This window comes from Lactuca virosa, chromosome 6 (assembly GCF_052849685.1).
Source record: "Lactuca virosa cultivar CGN04683 chromosome 6, Lactuca_virosa_CGN04683_v6, whole genome shotgun sequence".
Taxonomy (NCBI): domain Eukaryota; kingdom Viridiplantae; phylum Streptophyta; class Magnoliopsida; order Asterales; family Asteraceae; genus Lactuca; species Lactuca virosa.
Window position 1 is genome coordinate 103,145,733 of NC_136431.1, and position 11,184 is coordinate 103,156,916.

Below are 11,184 nucleotides of genomic sequence, written 5' to 3' on the forward strand. Positions count from 1 at the left end.
TAAGATGCATTAGCAAAAGAAAATATCACGAATGCTTAACCTTTTGGTTCAGTTTCATGTTTTTCTTAAAGTATTACATCATAAAATCATTCAAAGATAACACGAATCCCTCCCAATATCACTACAATTAAAGATGAAACACAAAATAACACAAATCAAAAATTGATTTCGAAGACGAATTGGTACCACAGAGATGCAGAGACGAGATGGTACGTGAATTTCAGCGATGAATAAAGAGGCACGATTCAGAAATAGGAGGGGGAAGGGGAGTGATTGTTGTGCCGCCAGAGAGGAACTCCGATGGGAAGGTCGGTGCAGGAGGTGGGGCTCCCATGGAAGGAACCGTCGATTGAATGTGGGTGTCGCTTAGAAGGAAGCACGCGGGATTAGGGGGAAAAGGCGTCAAATGTTTCATTCAGACGGGTCGGAGTGGGCAACGTCCACCTACGTTTTTAGAAGAAAAAACAAGAAAACGGGCGTTATAGGATGTGGTGGTGATAACCGGAAGCAATGTGCAGGCTGATAATGCGCAATAACGGGAAGGAGGGGCGGTGTTTGTCATGTTATAAGGTGGAAAAACACCCCATGGGCGTTGCCCACACCTAACACCCTCATCGATCACCTAAACGAACCAAACTATCTGTTTACAAAACTACAAAATGACACTGATAGCTGTTTTTTTTTTTTTTTGAGAAAATTATATAAATGGTCCATGTAGTTTACCAAGAGTTACGGTTGTTTACTATTTGGATAAAACCAAATTGGACAATTGGACAATTTGGATTGAACTATTTGGTTCGAATATTCGGATTTTTGGATTGGTTTTCAACAAAACCGAATTATTATTTTGGATTTCGGATTGGTTTTGGTTTATGAAATATGAACATAATAGTAAAAAAAACCGAATAACAATTTGTTATTTATTTATTTTTAATATAACTATTACTATTTATTAATTTTATAATTTATTTTTTTAAATAAGTTCGAAAAGTTTCATCTAATAAAAAACATTAATATGCATTTTCTCTCAAAAGTTTTTTAACTATTAAATATTAAACTATATTATACATTCTTAATAGTTTATAAATTTTAAATTACAACTAAATAAATTTTTGTGCTTCTTTTGTAAAAATTGGATAATATTATAATTATATGTCATTTTAAAATGTATTGGTTTTTGAAAACCGAATTATAAAAACCAATGCAAACGAATTGTAATTAGATTGGATCGGATCGGATTAGATTTTAGTTTAGACTATTCAGATCTATATTTTAAAAACAGAAATCAATTTGGATTTAGTTAATTGGATCAGATTGAACCGATCCATCCAAACGAACACCCTACCAAGAGTGACAAATTTAGTCATTCTTAAATTTTAGACGAATATAGTCCCTATAGTTTCCAAAACTTGCATTAAAAATTTTTTTTTTGCTAACACCGTTACTTTTGGTCAGTGAGGGTAATATCATTCGGTGACTGAGTTTGTGATCATGAGTAACTATAGGAACCATATATGTAATTTTGTCAATGTCTTATGTTTATGAGTTTGTGATTTTTCCACCATTTACTTTTTAAGATGTCACTTTGAGCTTTTCATTTTGAACTTTATTAAATTTTGTTTTCATCTGTTTATTTTCTAAACTTTCATGTTTACTCCTCGTACTTTATATAATTTAATTTTCTTTAATAACTTTCGTTCGTTAACTTAAAAACCTATTTTTTACGTGTTTATTTTTATATATGTTTCGGTATAAATTCAAGATGATCTATGTTTCGATATGAATTTAAACTTTTGTTTCATTAATTTCTTTTTCAAAAATTTACTTGTTTTTTTATGGGAAATCTGCGAAAAAGTCCCAAAATTTTGCCCCAATTTATGATTTAGTCCTAAATTAAATTTTACTTATGAAAAAGGACAGGTTACCGGCTAATACACTCAGTTTGGCCCTAACAACCGGTAATACTTATACGAGTCGGTTACCCCAGCTCATTGACCTTATCACCCTCCATTAAACACCCCGTCATCAACTCCTCCTATGTAAAAATCCTTTCTTACCCCCCATCGAAGCAAAATGGCATCTTCAAGCTCAGTGGGAAGTAGGTTCATCATGCTTTTGTGAAGACCCCGTTGGTAAGTGGACATCATGGAGGCCAACAAACCCTGGCAGGAGGTTCATCGGCTGCCCTAATTTCCGGGTAAGTATCCCTTAAACCTCTTTAATTACATCTCAAATCTCTTCCAATTAGGTTTTATTTCCCATATTACAGGATGAGGAAAAAGATTGCAAGTATTTTGCTTGGTTCGATCCCCCATTACCAAACAACTGGTATAGAAACTTGTTGATGGAGTTTCACAATAATCACATTCAAGTACACAATGAGTTTGCAGAAGAATTTGTGGAAGAAGCTGTGGATTTTCACAACAATGGCATTCAAGAGGTTCCTGTACAAGGTGAAGGTGAAAAATGGAAGATTGGGTTTTTTTGTGTTTGTTGGTGATTGTGTGGATTATGTTGAAGTAGTTTTAAGTTGTTGTAAAACTTTTAAATGACAGTTGGATGTAAGTTGTATGTTGTTGAATGAAAAATGGTTTATTGGATACCTACTGTTTGAGCAATGTACAATTGTAAGTGTATGATGTGAGCAAATGAAGGATGTTTTTCAATATAACATAATGAACAAAATGGATGTAGGTTATACATACCAAAATCAGCCAAAGTGTTTACAAAAGAAAGGGCATATCCCAATTAACAAATTTACCAAAAAGGGCTTCCTAACAAATTTGCCCAATTAGCCTATATAACTGCTTAAATCCTAACCAATCTAAAGTCCCAAAGTGTTAACAATGCAGCCATATTGTGTATTGTTTACAAAAGAAAGGGCATATTAACAAATTAACCAAAAAGGGCTTCCTAACAAAGTTGCCCAAGTAGCCCATATAACTGCTTAAATCCTAACCAATCTAATCCAAAGTAAGAGGTTTTTCTGGAGCCATTCCTATTCCTTTCTTGTCATTCACAATTTTCTTCAACATGTTTTCAGTGATCCTTTCAGAAGTTTTTCTTGTTCTAACCCTGACTTGAGTTCTAACCCTAACTTGAGTGTCATCAACTCCCTCTTCATCATCCTCAGCTCCATCTTCATCATTGTCCTCCTGTGATTCTGCAGCTCCATCTTCATCATTGTCCTCCTGTGATTCTGCAGCTCCATCTTCACCATTGTCCTCCTGTGTTTCTAGTACATGTTCACTCACATAAGGCACATCCTTGCATTGGAAAGAATACAAGTTAGTTATGTTATTGAAAAATAAAATTCACTGTCAATGTTATAATATATACCTTTGCAGCTTGTTTGGATTGGTGAATCAAAGCATCAAATCCTTTCAGTTGTGATTGGGTGATATTAAGACACATAAGGATCTCTGCTTCACTGTATTTTGACTCTCTAAGGTAACTCAAATCACTCAGTATTTGATCCAGATCAGCCATATCAATACCATCACCTTCATCATCAATGTTAACATCAGCTTCCTGTGTTTCTGGTACATGTTCACTGTCAACAGTAGGTGCTGTTTGGGTGACAAATTGACTCTCAACATTAGGTGTTGTTTGGGTGAAAAATTGAGTCTCAATCCCAGGTTCTTTTTTCCCAGAACTTTCACCTTCTTCATAAACACTGGTAGACCCTCTTTCACCACTTCTACCCCCTCTTCTACCACTTCTTCCACCACCTCTTCCACCTCTTCCACCTCTTCTACCACCTCTTCCACTACCTCTCCCAAGTCTAGTGCAATTGGTCAATTCTGGATTCAACCTTGGCCTTCCTATTTTCTTCTTAGGCTTTGGTGTTGGTTGGACTGGGGGATTCTTGCAAGAAACTTTATTGTGCCCCGTTTGCATACAATTCTGACATTGGACAGTTCTACCCTTAGAGGAGACTTGGGAAAACCTGTCTTGATGCTCAGAGACATGCCTTTTCCTTTTCATACAAGGCCTTCCTGGCATCCTTCTTTCAATAGGTGGTAGTGGTTTGGTGTAAGGTGTTGGTTCCCACATATTACTGCCATTAACAGGAAGGATGTTAGACTCATAAGTAGCTAAGAACTTGTCCTTACCAAACCATGTGCTGATGAATCTAGCTGGATCCTGTTGTGTGTAAATTATGGTTGCTTGGGCATGGACACATGGGATCCCAGATAACTCCCAAAGTCTGCATGTACAGTACATCCCCTCTAAGTTCACTCCATATGATTGGAAGCCATTTCTCACTTCAAAAGCATTCAAACCACTAGGATGAACATACCAAGTCCTGCAAACACATTAACAGTTTTAATTATTGTACACATTAATAGTTTCAAACCACTAGGATGAACATAATACTTACTTGATATCAAAAGCAAACTCATCCAGTTTCTTAATAGCTCCTGGACACACATTATTCACCCATTTACGTGCTTCTTGCTTCAAGTTAAATAACCTTTCCATCATATATAGTCTAATCTCCTCAAGCATGGCCAACAAAGGCTTCTTTCTGGCATCAAGTATGATGGCATTAAAACACTTTACCATTCCATTTTCAACAGCCTCACATGCCATTCCACCTTTAAAAAATGCCATGCACCAAGATTTAGGCTCCCTTGCCATCAAATGATCATAAGCAGCATGATTGACTTCTTTGATCTTCTCCATATTCAATTTGAAGTCCCCTTCAACAGTTGACTTGGCAACTGTCCAAAACATATTCTTGAACTCTATACCACTGAAGACCTTTCTGAAATTTGCATACACATGTCTTGCACATTGTCTGTGCTCCACACGTGGAAATACAACCTTTACAGCTTCCAAAAGACCCTATCAATTACATTAAAAAATATCATTACTAACTGCTTGATCCATGTATAAATGAAATGAAAAAAAAGTAGATAATTGAAAACATTACCTTGTGTTGATCAGAAATAACACACAAATCCAAACCTCCTTGTAATTCCAGGTCATCATGTAATAGTTCCAAGAACCATTGTCAGTTGGGCTTGTTCTCAATTTCAACTACTGCCCAAGCAATGGGATACACATGGTTATTTGCATCCCTCCCTATGGCAGTTAGCAGCTCACCTTTACATTGTCCTTTCAAAAAACTCCCATCAAGCCCTATAACTCTTCGACAAGCAACTTTCCATCCTTCTTTGATAGCCTTAAAACATGTATACATTCTATGGAAAGTAGTAGTGTTATCAGGGTTTATAGTGACAGATATTTGAATTGTACTCCCTGGATTGGACCTCATCAATTCATGTCCATAATCCCAAACTTTTGCATAGTGATCACTCAACTTTCCATCTATTAAAGAAATTGCCCTACACTTTGCTCTATAACATTTTGACCATGAAACCTTGCAATGGAACCTGCTTTGAATAATAGCTTGCATTTCCTTACATTTCAGATTTGGTTTCCTAATCATCTCCTTCAGAAACTGCCTAGCTATCCATGTGGGATCCATAAGATTAGCACTACAGAAATTCCTAACACAGGTATGTTGCTCAACCATTTTTTTGATTTGGAATGATCTTTCAGTGCTCATCCATGAGGCCCTTACAACAAAGGGACATTCAAATTTCTCAGGGTCACTTGCACATACAGCCACGAGCCTTACACTATCACATTTCTTGAACCTAATTGGATAACCCCTACTTATAGAGTAATTTGTCAAACAAAGCTTCAGTTGGTGTGGTGATTCATACCTCTCTCCAAGAACTGGCTTCATATTGTTCCATTTCACCTTCGGATCATGGGTTGAGTATTGAAACTGCAATTTGTCTTCATCGTCACCTTCATTATCACTCTGCTTGTCCTGCGGTGCTTCATCTTCTGACATTCCTTCAAAATCATTTAGGTTTATCTCAGGTATGGTGCATTCGTCAAGCGCTTCATCTGTGAGAGTATTTAGGAACTCATCTTTGCATCGACTTCTTTGTTTGTGTTTAAAAAACTCATCCAATTCCACGTCAATGGTATCGAAGTCATCTACCGTCTCCATTATCACTACAAAACAAAAATTAATCAAATATTTTAAGGGAAACACGATATTGGAGAACCACATGGATTTTCTTACCTTTGATTCTTCTCAGTCTTACTTCGATGGAGGTAAAGAAGGGGTTTTTACAGAGGAGGTGTTTAATGGAGGGTGATAAGGTCAATGAGCTGGGGTAACCGACTCTTATAAGTATTACCGGTTCTTAGGGCCAAACTGAGTGTATTAGCCGGTAACCTGTCCTTTTTCATAAGTAAAATTTAATTTAGGACTAAATCATAAATTGGGGCAAAATTTTGGGACTTTTTCGCAGATTTCCCTTTTTTTATGCATGTGTCGTTTAAATTCGAATTTGTCTACGTTTCAACGTGTGTATATATATATATATATATATATATATATATATATATATATATATATATGAGGATTTGTTATCATTGTCATCAGGTTGGTCATGTGAAGACCAACTGTACGCAGCTCGCCGCCAAGCCGGCGCAGGGTTCCGCACCGGCTACTGTGAGGATTGGGGATGGGAGGCCAGTCAAGGTGGAGCCTCCAAAGGCTCAGGGTCGCGCTTTCCAGCTCACGGCCGAGGAGGCCAAGGCAACACCGGATGTGGTTGCTGGTATGTTTCTATTTTCTGTTCCAGTATTTTATCTGTGTATGCTTATTGGTTGTACCTGTGTTTAGGTACGTTTTTAGTAAACTCTTTGCCTGCTTTGGTTTTATTCGATTCGGGGGCGAGTCGGTAGTTTGTATCTCAGACTTTCAGTAGAGGGTTTAGTGTGCCGGTAGATGAGCTTGAGTATCCGTTGCGGGTTTCGATCGCCAACGAGCACGGGGTCTCTGCTTCTTCGATCTGTCAGGGATGTGAGTTGGAGATCTTCGGGGTGTCCTTACCGATAGATTTGATTCCTATTCCCATGGGGGAAGTATGTGTGATCGTAGGGATAGATTGGCTAAGTCGATTTGATGCCATGATCGACTGTTAAGGACAGCGAGTGGTGGTTCGAACCCCAAGTGGGGGAGAACTGGTGGTATATGGCGAGGGCACCAGGATGGGATCAGGGTTTTGTTCGGCGGCCAGGGCTCGACGGTATATTCAGCATGGGTGTTCCGGTTATTTACCGTACGTGATGGATACGCGGGTTAGGGATCAGCCCTCGGTTTCGGAGGTCCCAGTAGTTAGAGAGTTTGTTGACGTGTTTCCGGAGGAGTTACCCGGAGTGCCTCCGGAGAGGCAGGTTGAGTTCATGATTGACCTAGTGCCGGGTGCGGCCCCTATCGCTAGGGCGCCATACCGTCTGGCACTGCCTGAGATGCAGGAGCTATCATCTCAGTTGCAGGAGCTGTTGGGTAAGAAGTTTATTCGTCCGAGTAGTTCACCCTGGGGAGCACCGATCCTTTTCGTCAGGAAGAAGGACGGTTCGCACATGATGTACATTGAATATAGGGAGTTAAATAAGTTAACGGTGAAGAACCGTTATCCACTCCCTAGGATAGATGATCTATTCGATCAGCTGTAGGGTGCATCTTGGTTTTCCAAGATCGATTTGAGATCTGGATATCACCAGGTCAGGGTGAGGGAGGAAGACGTGGAGAAGACTGTGTTTCGGAATCGTTATGGTCATTACGAGTTCGGGGTGATGCCGTTTGGGCTCACCAACGCTCCGGCAGTGTTTATGGATTTGATGAATCGATTCTGCAGACTGATGCTCGATCGCTCGGTCATTATGTTTATAGACGATATCTTGGTATATTCCAAGACCCGAGAGCAGCATGAGGAGCATCTCAGGGAGATGTTGGAGGTTCTGCGGCGAGAGCGGTTGTATGCCAAGTTCTCGAAGTGTGAGTTTTGGTTACGAGAGGTCCAGTTCCTCGGACATCTCGTTAATTAGGAGGGGATTTTAGTCGATCCGACCAAGGTGGAGGCGGTTATGCAGTGGGAGACTCCGAAATCTCCCTCAGACATTAGGAGTTTATTGGGTTTTGCAGGGTACTACCGGAGATTTATTCGAGATTTCTCCAAGATTGCAGTACCCCTCACTCGTCTTACGAGGAAGGGGGTGGATTTCCGGTGGGGCCCTGAGCAGCAGAGGGAGTTTGAGACCCTCTGGCAGTGTTTATGTGAGGCGCCAGTGTTGACACTCCCCGAGGGAGTCGAGGAATTTGTAGTATATTGTGATGCATCCATCTCGGGTTTGGGGGCAGTCCTCATGCAAAGGGGACGGGTGATAGCTTATGCATCGCGGCAGCTGAAGCCGCATGAGACGAGATACCCTACGCACGATCTTGAGTTGGGAGCGGTGGTTTTCGATCTCAAGATTTGGAGGCATTATCTGTACGGTGTCCGTTGCACTATATATACAGATCACAAGAGTTTGCGACACATCATGGATCAGCCGAACCTGAACATGAGGCAGCGCAGGTGGCTGGATGTGGTCAAGGACTACGATTATGAGATCCTTTACCATCATTGTAAATCGAATGTGGTTGCGGATGCCTTGAGCCGCAAGTCAGCTGGGTCTTTTACCCAGCAAGGTGTATGAGGATAGCGGTGGATTCCCCGCTTGTGAGCTTGATTAGGGATGCCCAGGTTGAGGGTATGAGACCGGAGATCTGGAAGTTGGAGAGAATTAAGGGCGAGAGCGCCCGGTTTGTTCAGGATTGCCGCGGGTTGTTGACCCGGTACGGTCGGGTTTGGATTCCGATGTCCGGAGGAGTTCGGCAGACAGTAATGGAGGAGGCTCATAAGTCTCACTTTTCTATTCATCCGGGGCCACCAAGATGTATCGTGATTTTATTTTAAGTTATTGGTGGCCCGGAATGAAGCGAGAAATTGTTGGGTATGTTGAGAGGTGCTTGACCTGTAGAATGGTCAAGGCCGAGCATCAGAGGCCACATGGTAAGCTGCAGCCTCTAGAAATTCCCATGTGGAAATAGGAGCAGATCACGATGGATTTTATTACGAAGTTGCCGAGGAAGGTGAATGGGTTTGATACTATATGGATCATCGTGGATCGGTTGACCAAGAGTGCCCATTTCTTGGCCATACAGGAAAGTTTGTCGGCTGAGAAATTGGCCGACATGTATGTCAGTGAGATTGTCTCTCGCAATGGGGTTCCAGTTTCTATCGTTTCTGATCGGGATGTCAGGATTACTTCCCGTTTTTGGCAGAAGTTCCATGAGGAACTGGGTACGCGACTGCATTTTAGTACATCATTCCATCCGTAGACCGATGGGCAGAGTGAGCGGACCATCGAGACCCTCGAGGATATGTTGAGAGCATGTGTCATTGACTTTGGTGGGAGTTGGGATTCCCACCTACCGCTTGCAGAGTTCGTCTAAAACAACAACTATCATTCCAGTATTGGCGCCCCGCCTTTTGAGCTGTTGTATGGGCGGAAGTGTAGAACCCCAGTCTGCTGAGGTGAGATTGGGCACAGGGTGATGGGGCGGACAGATGTAGTTCTACAAACTACCGAAAAGATACAACAGATTAGACAGTGTTTGCATACCGCTCAGAGTCGGCAAAAGAGTTATGCCGACAAACGCCGATCTGAGTTGGAATTTCAGGTAGGTGACATGGTACTTCTGAAGGTCTCACCTTGGAAGGGTGTGATTCGCTTCAGGAAGAGGTGAAAATTGGGTCCCCGTTATATTGGGCCATTCAGGATCATTGCCTGGGTTGGCAAGGTGGCTTATAGGCTCGAGCTCCCGGAGGAGCTTAGCCGGATCCACAGCACGTTCCATGTTTCACAGTTGCAAAAGTGCATTATAGATCATGAGGCAGTAGTATCATTGGACGACATTCAGGTCGATGAGTGCCTGAATTATGTGGAGAGGCCGGTGGCCATTTTGGAAAGGAAGAAGAATATTCTTCGGAACAAGGAAATACCTTTGGTGAAGGTGCAGTGGGAACACCGGAGGGGATCCGAGTGGACATGGGAGCCGGAGGCGGAGATGCGCGAGCATTACCCGGCATTGTTTATTTCAAAGGACTTCGAGGGCAAAGTCTAGTTCAAGTGGGGGAGAATTGTAACGCCCCGATTCTCAGGTATGGATTTAAATAAAAAGTTCTTTGGTTTTAAGTCCTACTCGACGAGTTGGTTGCCCTACTCGTCGAGTAGCAGTGGGGTGAGTGTTGGGTTTTGAGCATTCTAACACTTCCTAAGTGTACATGCAACCCTAATAAACCTTGGATCTATGTTTGTATAAGGTACATGCAAAATATTATTTTTCAAGGTTTATAACCTATCTAGCATACATGGGGTACTTTTAAACATAAAATGACTAGATGAATTACATACCTTTTGTTGATTGTTGATTCCTTGGAGTTTGAGAGCCAAGCACCAATAATGTGAATGCCTCAAATGGAAATCACAAATCACCACAAACTTGGAAAAACTATGAGAGAGTATACTAACACTTAGTAATTTGCCACCACTATTACACACACACTAGTAGTCCTTTTCATGCACCATAGGCTTGTTTATATAGTGTGCATGGTTAGGGTGAAACCCTAATAACCCATGTATTTTCCTCTTCCAAGGATCCATGGGTTAAAAGCTCCATGGATCATCCATGGACTTCCATATTAGCTTAGCCCATTAACAAATAAGCATTAGCCCACACCATATAAATATGATAGCCCATGATTTAATTAGTCTTCCTTTTAATCACTAAATCAATTCATAATTAATTCAAGATTAAAACTAATTAAATAACATGACTTTATATTAATATATTATAACTTATAATATATTAATGGACCGCAAATATACTCTTCTCATAATATTATCCACATAAATAGTTCGGGTGAAGTGCAACTCAAATGGACCATGCCGGGTCGGGTCAAGTATATACCAAATAAGTTATGGACTTAGACACCTTATCCAACAGACTCCCACTTGGATAAGTCTAATAACTGTATTTGCCTATATTACTTCAGGAACCAACCGACAATCGTAGCTCTCGAAAACTCTGTTGAACTATGAAGCGCCATTTTAGATAAGTGATCATATAATCCTTTGTTCTCATGATATCAGCCGGACAAACACATGGAACAATGTCTTACTTATTGTCTGGCAGTTGTTTCTCGATTACCGATTTGTTTGACAAAGAACTTAACTGAACACATCAATTTAGTTCTGACC